The sequence below is a fragment of the Peromyscus maniculatus genome, chromosome 22 (genome assembly GCF_049852395.1).
Source record: "Peromyscus maniculatus bairdii isolate BWxNUB_F1_BW_parent chromosome 22, HU_Pman_BW_mat_3.1, whole genome shotgun sequence".
In the NCBI taxonomy this organism is placed as follows: domain Eukaryota; kingdom Metazoa; phylum Chordata; class Mammalia; order Rodentia; family Cricetidae; genus Peromyscus; species Peromyscus maniculatus.
Window position 1 is genome coordinate 54,488,568 of NC_134873.1, and position 8,182 is coordinate 54,496,749.

General features: G+C 47.2%; 1 long non-coding RNA gene across 1 annotated transcript; it reads right to left on the bottom strand.

The window, feature by feature from the left end:
• Nucleotides 1–3,983: 3,983 nt before the first annotated feature.
• On the bottom strand, nucleotides 3,984–7,961 carry LOC121825068 (uncharacterized). Its single transcript, XR_013047240.1, has 2 exons — nucleotides 7,531–7,961; nucleotides 3,984–4,196 (listed from the first exon to the last, which is right to left on the bottom strand). It is a non-coding gene; the product is annotated as an uncharacterized LOC121825068 (long non-coding RNA).
• Between the last annotated feature and the right edge of the window lie 221 nt (nucleotides 7,962–8,182).

Sequence of the window (8,182 nt, forward strand, 5' to 3'; positions counted from 1 at the left end):
TGCATTTTATTCCATAAAATGTTTTTGTGAATGAAATCTTAGAAATTTTTTCCCCCACGAATTTCTGAGTAACTTCAAGGCTCTGAGAAGCATTCAGCTCAAACACACATCTCTGCTGGATCCTAGACTAACAGGGCTTCCATTAAGGAAAGTCAGTGGGTGAGGGGGAGGGAGGCTTGGCCTTCACCTCTCAGGGAGGGCTTCGGGAAGACAGTGAGGCCCATGCTGACCCGGTGGGCCTTGGGCACATGGGGAAAAAAGAGAGAAATGTCTTGAGTAGAGGTTGGAGGTGGGATACATAAATGAGGCTCTCGGAGAACCTTGAAGAAACTTGGTTCTAGAAACGATAATCGAGGTTCTTTCTCCCCTGAAAGTCACTGATCTCTGCATCTTATTCCAGTCAAACCCCAATTCCACGGGAGCCAGATTCGCCATCCCAGGGCCATCAGTCACTTTCAGCAGCCCCAAGTCTCTTCTCACCCTCCTCCCTCATTCCCTACACATTTTCCATCTGGACAGGAGCGCCTGTGCGAGCTTGGCTGGCGCCAGGCACTGCTCACATGCCTCCCTCAGGAGTTATGGTCATTAAGAGATTCTCATAACTTGCACATTGGCTCTAAAGCACCCAGCCTTGCCTGCCTGTCTCGGCGGCCAGCCTTCAGCCTCCACCCTCCCGCATCTCAGGCCAGGCACCTTCCTACTGTGGGAACTGCCCTGGCTTCCTTCCTTCCTCCTCTCCCTTCCTCTGTGGGCCTTCCTTTCTGGAAGTCTAACAAGGGCTCCGGGCCAAGGGGAAGATGAATTATAATGCTCAATCAGTTCTGCTACATAAAGTGTGAACTGCCTCAGCGTGCTGACCTAACGTGCTTCTTACCACTAGGTATGTCCGTTTTCTTTTCCTAATTTTTGTTCTCTTCTTTCAGGCTCACACAGTGACATTCAGAGTGAGGGAATTCACTAGGAGGGAGACTCTAACAACACCTCCCCCCCCCCCAGCATTGCCCATTTGCTTACCATCACTGAAGAACCCTAGCTTGGGGCTCAATGGTGTATGACGGTTCTTTAGGAAGGGGCCATGAATTTGCTGGGTACCTAATGGTTCTCATTTGAGGTGTGTTATGCATTTTAAAGGGATAACCAGAGCCTCCGGGGCTGGGTGCTGAGAAGATATGACCTGTGGATGTCTTACTGTGTATCCTAAAGCAGTAGGTAAGGAAGGGTCTCTTCCCATGGTCTCCCTTCAGTGAAAGTCTCAGTGATGCTTGACAAGAATGCTACCAGTTTTCAGCCAGTGTGTTGAGATTTGTCCTCCTCCCCACAGACTGGCACGGCCCATCAGAAGAGGAACACTACCTCTGCAGTTTAGAGACAAAGGTTGCTATTGGGCAGTGCATGGTGGTGTTCAGGTAAGCAGTAGATGAACACAAACAGTCTTAGGCTCCAACCCCATCCAACAAGTACACCCTGAAACAATTGGGCCAAAGGTTTAGAGCATCGCAGAGTCCTAATAATTTACCCTTTCCGCTTTTCTATTGGTCATCGTGTTCAAATGGTTGAAAGTAAATGCCTCACCTGGAAGCTAAGGAAAGATAGATAGATGTCTCCATTAAGACAGTGGAAAGTCACATTAGGACATACACAGTTCAAAACCACATGGAGAAACCCTGTCTCAAAAAAAAAATGCTACTTGTTGAGAATTTCATTCAATATATTTTGATCATATTCATTCCCCTCTCCCAAGACATTTTCTTTTCTTAGATGTGATCCCCTCTCCCAAGACATTTTCTTTTCTTAGATGTGGTCCTGATAGAAAATACAGAGAGCACATGGAATATTTGGGTATATCAGGATATCTCATTATCTGGACATACTCATGTAGCTGTTTCCTTGGTTCCTTAGTCCATTCTTTGCTTTCTGAGGCTGTGATGGACATCCTTCATGGTTTTCTTCCCAATCCCAAGTGTCGCAGCAGTCAGAGCTTCTAGGACAGGCAGGACTTAGAGTTGCTGAAGCTGTGGAGACCTTTCTTGGGTTTTGTCCTCTTGTCCCTTCTCTGACCAGCTCACACCACCGCATATACTTAATGTTAACAGGACATAAAGAATGGCTTCAAAGGGTTCCTTAGGGCTTTGGGGAGGGAGATGGAGATATCTGAAGAGGACAAAAACCAAACAGAGCCTATGGAATCCCTACCTCTTGATAGTAAGGTGAATCAGGATGGATGGCTCCCATGCTGTGAGCCTTTTTCTTCCCAAAAACACTAACATGCTGCCCACCCCAAGCAGGGGAAAAAAACACCACTGGAGGCCATTTTACCTGAGGCCAGGATTCTCTATACATGTGATATATAGTCCAACAGTGTCTCCTGTCCAAAACCAAATGACAGCAGTGGATCTCTTTTAGTTTTAATAAACTTGACTGAGCATCAACAACTAATCAAAATACCAACAAGGCAAAATGTATAGTTTTGCAGAATCAAACCTATCAGTGAGGTTGTCTTTTATTTTTTAGTTATTATTTTATATTTATATTTATGATTAATTATTATTTTTAATTACTTCACGTGGTGGGGGGGCATGTTTTGAGACAGGGTTTCACTGTGTAGCCCCATCTGTTCTGGAACTCACTCTGTAAACCAGGCTAGCCTCAAACTCACAGAGATCCACCTGCCTCTGCCTGCTGAGTGCTGAGATTAAAGGCCTGGCTTTTAAATTACTTTTATTCACTTATATATGTGGGCAAGTAGAGGTCAGAGGGCAACTGTAGGGAGCTCGTTTCCTCCTCTTATCATGGGGGTCTCAAGGATCAAATTCAGGTCATCAGCCTGGCAGCAGACACCTTTACCTGCTTATAGCTTGTCTTTACTTAAACAGCATCTTTGAGTGTGTAATCGCCTTCCACACAGACACCAGCATGGAACAACACAATAGGAACAATCTCAGTGTAATCTGGAGACCAGCGTTGCTAAAAGGCAGCGTATTATGGTGTTACAGATGGGCAGTAGATGAAGAACAGAGAAGCCTGGGCTGTTCATCAGAATATAGCTCAAGGAAGGCAGGGAGGAGCAGTGATGTGAAAAGTCTGACCTGATGACCCAGATCACACAGGAAACCCAAAGGGGAGAAGAAAAGCAAGGGGGGGGGTTCCTTTCCACCTCCTACTTTACAATCCTCTCCGGTGGAGGCATACATCATTATGTAAAAAGATGAAGCTTACACATACTATCAAGGAACCCCCCTGCTGCAAACATCTCCCTAGTTGGCCCTCAAGTTCCTTTGCCTCTGGCTTCCAGTGACAGCTATGGTGCTATCGATAGCCAGAGCAACACTGAGGCCATGTCCTGGGCTTCTGTGCCCGCTTTCCCTTTCCTGAGAAAGGCTGGGGCAAGTATCATGACCACGCGGATGGGACTGCCTGCCAGGGTTCCATCTCCGGTGGGGTTCTCGGGCTGCCAGATGCCACTCTTTGTTTCTGTTGGCTACCCCCCTCGCCTACCCACCTCACATCTCTAAGTCACCCTCTCTTCCATCACCTCCATCCTCACCCCTCACCTCCAAGGTGACCTCACTGTTCTTTCCTGAGAAGCTGACACTGTTCCCGTCGTCTCCTCCTGCCTTTACCTCTGTGTTTCTCTGGCCAACACCTCATCTTTCCTGTGCATTACAAGGGCACTCTCTCCACCTGCTTTTACATCCCCCCCCCCCCGCCATGATCCTACCACTCAGAGGCCTCTTTTTGGTGCCATTTCAATCACTGCTTCTCGGCTGATTCTTCTTTCATTATGATCTGTGAACTGACCCCTGAGAAAGCTTTCCTTGCACATCTCACTGTGAAAGTGCCCTGAAAGCCTGTACTTCCGGAAGCCAGGAGTACTCACTCCTGAGGCCAGGAGTCTCTGACACAGGGAAGGTATAATTTCCAACATCAAACAGTACAACTGATTTTCTTTAGCTTTGATAAGCTCTACTGAAGAAGCCAAAAGATTGTTTTTGTTCAGTTGAGTTTTTTTATTTTGCTGTAATAATGAGAAAACAAGATGTTCAGACTTCTGTGGGACCATACTTCTTCCTCAGGCTTACAGAGGATGTCTCTACTGTTCATGGCCTCTCAGGTTCCCTTTCATTTAGCCAACTCTTCAGGGATAAACACCAGTCTCTCCATTGTTAAACCCAAGGGCTTCACTTTCTTGGGTCTCACTGAAATACAACAATGTTCTATAACTGGAGGTGGAATCTTTCTGTCCCAATTACTGGGTCCCAAATAAACATACAGAAGCTTATATTAATTATAAATGATTGGTCAGTAGCTCAGGCTTATTACTAACTAACTCTTACATTTAAATGAACCCATTTCTATTAATCTATGCATTGCCATGTGACCATGGCTTACCGGTGCTCTGGCATCTTGCTCCTTGGGCATCTGCTGGCATCTGCCCTGACTTCTTCTCCTAGTATCTCTGTTTGGCCTTCCCACCTAGCCATATTCCGCTTGGCTATAGGCCAAAACAACTTTATTATTAACCAATGAGAGAAGCACATATTCACAGCATACAGGAGGACATCCCACAGTAATGTTCAGCCTTTCTCAGACCTCAGCTCCCCCATCTTGGCTTATCCGAGCCTACTGCACCTCCTTGGCTTTTGCTGTGGCTGCTTTTGATGTAGACATTCCTAGGAGTTCCACATTCCATCCATTTTGGTCCATTTCTCCCTCTACTGCCCTGTAGCTGGGGTTATCTCCAGTCCCGCCTGGGCCCACAGCCGCTCAGACCCACATAAACACACAGAGGCTTATATTAATCAAAACTGTATGGCCTAATGGCTCAGGCTTCTTGCTAGCTAGATCTTACATCTTAAATTAACCCATAATTCTTATTTATGTTTATCCATGTGGGTTGGTACCTTATCTCAGTTCTGCCTTCACATCTTGCTTCCTCTGTGTCTGGCTGGCGACTCCTGACTCAGCCTTCCTGTTCCCAGAATTCTCCTCTCTCTTTGTCCCACCTATACTTCCTGCCTGGCTACTGGCCAATCAGCACTTTATTTATTAACCAATCAGAGCAACATATTCACAGCATACAGAGCAATATTCACAACACTGCCCCATGATAATTCTTCATAAAATTCATAAATCCAGTTAGAACTGGTGTTTTCTTTTTTTCTCTCTCCAAATTCACTTTACTTGAGAGTTCCCTGGCCATTGTTGACACAGGATTCTTCTGAGGAGCTCTGAAGAGAAACTGCTGGTTGAAGGCTCTCTTCCTCCCACCATACCAACTGGTTACACTCTGTGTATGCTTACTGTCTCCATCTTGCAGCCCACTTCCTCACTGACTTGAGTTATCAAAGTGGACCTTGGTCTGCTTGTACCCACTGGCATTTCTTCTCAGCTCACCCTTGTTTATCAAGGTGCTGGGGGATGTCTTTCTGTATGTTGTGAATATATGTTGTTCCCACTGCTTAATAAATAAGCTACTTTGGCCTATGGCAAGGCAGCTTAGAGGCAGGCAAGAGATCCAAAGAGAGAGACAGGAAGAAGAAAGGCAGAGGCAGGAAAAAAGGCAGCCTGCCGCCCAAGAAGCCACATGCCAGCGGACCGGTAGCACCACGGAACACATGGTCAAACATAGATGAATGGAAATGGGTTAATTTAAGATATAAGAGCTAGCTAGCAAGAGGTCTTCCATAGGCCATACAGCTTGTAAGTAATATCAAACCTTTGAATGATTATTTTATAAGCAGCTGCAGGACCACGGGGTTAAGCAGGACCAGGAAAAACTTCTGGCCACATCAAGGTTTATTAATAAATGCACAAATAGATTTCAACACCACCTCTCAATGATCCACCCCAGTCCTCATAGTTATGGAATCTTTAAATAGTGCCAGTGGTTTATGAAGACCTTTGTAGCCAGCTAAACAAGGGCTCCTATGTACCCCACCTTACCTCCTCAATTCTATTTCACTCCCCCATATCCATCACAAATACCTTCCCTCCATTCATTCAAGACTGCCAATCATTCTCCTTTCTTGAAATTCTATTCGCCTTCACAGCTCACCACTTCCACGAAACTTTCTCCTGTCTCTCCAAACACAGACCACATAGTATTTTGTTTGTAGCTGCATCACAGCACAAACTTCCTCAAGAAGCCAGTACCTTTGGGGAGGCCTATACCCCCCAAGAGCCTAACATGCCTTCTATACAGTAAGAAATCATAACAACTCTTATGTCTGGCAGGCTGACTGCAGGTGATCATGCCCATGTTTTTGTATATTAGTTTCTTAGGATTCTAGCCTAGACTCAGCCAGGCCCACTCAAGTGGCCCTCCAACGTCACTCCTCACTATTTTCCTTCCTGCTGGGCATAGGCCTCTCTGCTCTTTCACAGACGAGGTTAAATCTTTGCTTCTCTCATTAATCTACCAGCTGCTGTTTACTCAAGAAACTTCCCCTCCTCTTTTTCAGATACAAACTAATCCTTACTGTGCCCCCCCCCCACCAGGACGGACTTCACCTCGCCTATGACTCGACCTGAGTGGCCATCTCATCCTGTGCCTCCTTCCCCAAGTACTGTTACATCCAAAGCCATAGAAGGCGATTCTGGAGTTGGGGAAATGGAGAGGACCGTCCCAAGGAGCCGACCTTGTGCCTTTGGAGGCATAATCCCAACCTTCTCTCTTCCAAGGCAGTAAATTCGGGGAGGGGCGAACCACGCCACAGCCCTTCCACCAAACCTGGGGCTGGGAGCAGAAACACAAGAAAGGCAGGACACTTGCGTCTTGGCCTGCCCTGATCGCAATTCAGCTGAGGGGGTTAAACTCTCCCACTCTCCGCAACCCAATTCAGGTTCCAGTTCTCTGAGAAGGGCAGAACAGGTGTCTCTCCCAACAAAGGGTCATTTATCCACAGTGCCCTTCCATTCAGGGAGGTGGCCTGAGCCAGCCTCACAAGGTCTCAAGGACAAACCCAGCAGCCCCTTCTAAGTCACATCCAAACTTGACCAAACTTGTGCAGACGTGTCCAAAAATGATAAGACTAATCCTCAGCCAATTAAAAGTATACTAATGTAACTGCTGCTTGCTTAACCAATTACGTTTGAGATGACCTAACTGCTCCTGAAATCCCCCTAGCTGTGATTAAAAAGATCCTGCATGCTCCTCTCAGGGTCACCGCCTGTTTCGTACAGGTGAAAGACCCCACATGCATGCTGGAATATTAATAAACACTCTTTGCTCTTGTATACTATCTAAGTCTGGTGTCATCCTTCGCATTTTCTCGGACCCTACACAGCATCGGAAGAAACTGCTGAGCTGCACGCCTTGTGAGCAGCCATGGAAACAGGTGATCCCAACTTGCTTCTTCTCCACAGTCCCCAGACGGCTTGTTGGCCTCGAACCTGCACCTCGCTTTTAACGAGCGGCCCATCACAGACCCAAGCACCCAGCAACCATCCACGAACATTCCTCAAGAGCTCCCAGCAAACAACCTTCCCATAGGAGAGGGCCTCGGGAATCTTGGGGTCCCAGTCTCATACCTGTGCAAGCGCACAGCCCACTTCCGGGCCACGGGCGGAAGTGGAGTTAGCATCACCACCTTCATCCACGCGGGTTTCTGTTCATGAGGCTAGCGGAGGCATGAGCGTGGGGCGCTGCACGTTCCAGCTGGGGCTTGAAGTGGGTCTGCACAGAGAGAGCAGAGTTATGTCATAGCTATTCTCTCTAAGTCATATGAGGAGTTTTATTCAAAAATTTAGCTGACAGAGGAAGTAAACAAACAAACAATAACAAACAACAACAACCAAACTTAGGGGCAGCTTTTTTGTTGCCTTCCTGCCAGGGACTGAGGAGTTGAGGCAGCCAGTTCTTTCAGAAGAGCAAGACAGCTGCAACGTTTCAGGTGAAAAGCCAGCTAATTTCCACAGGCCCGGCTGCCAGAGACCACAAAGGGGTTCAAACAACGGCTCACTTCATGATCCGTGCGGGTGAGCGTGTGCGCGCATGCGTGCCTGTGCGTGTGCATTCCTCTTAGAAGAAGGTAAAGGCGGGAGGATGGACATAACGGGAGCTGAAAAGTGTCCTCACGCGGCCAGCCGAGCAGGCAGGGGTGTACTTACAGTGCAGATTAATGAAAACGTTTCACGGGCAGGAGGGGTTTGATTGCCCCCGCTGCAAAATTGCTTGCAGATT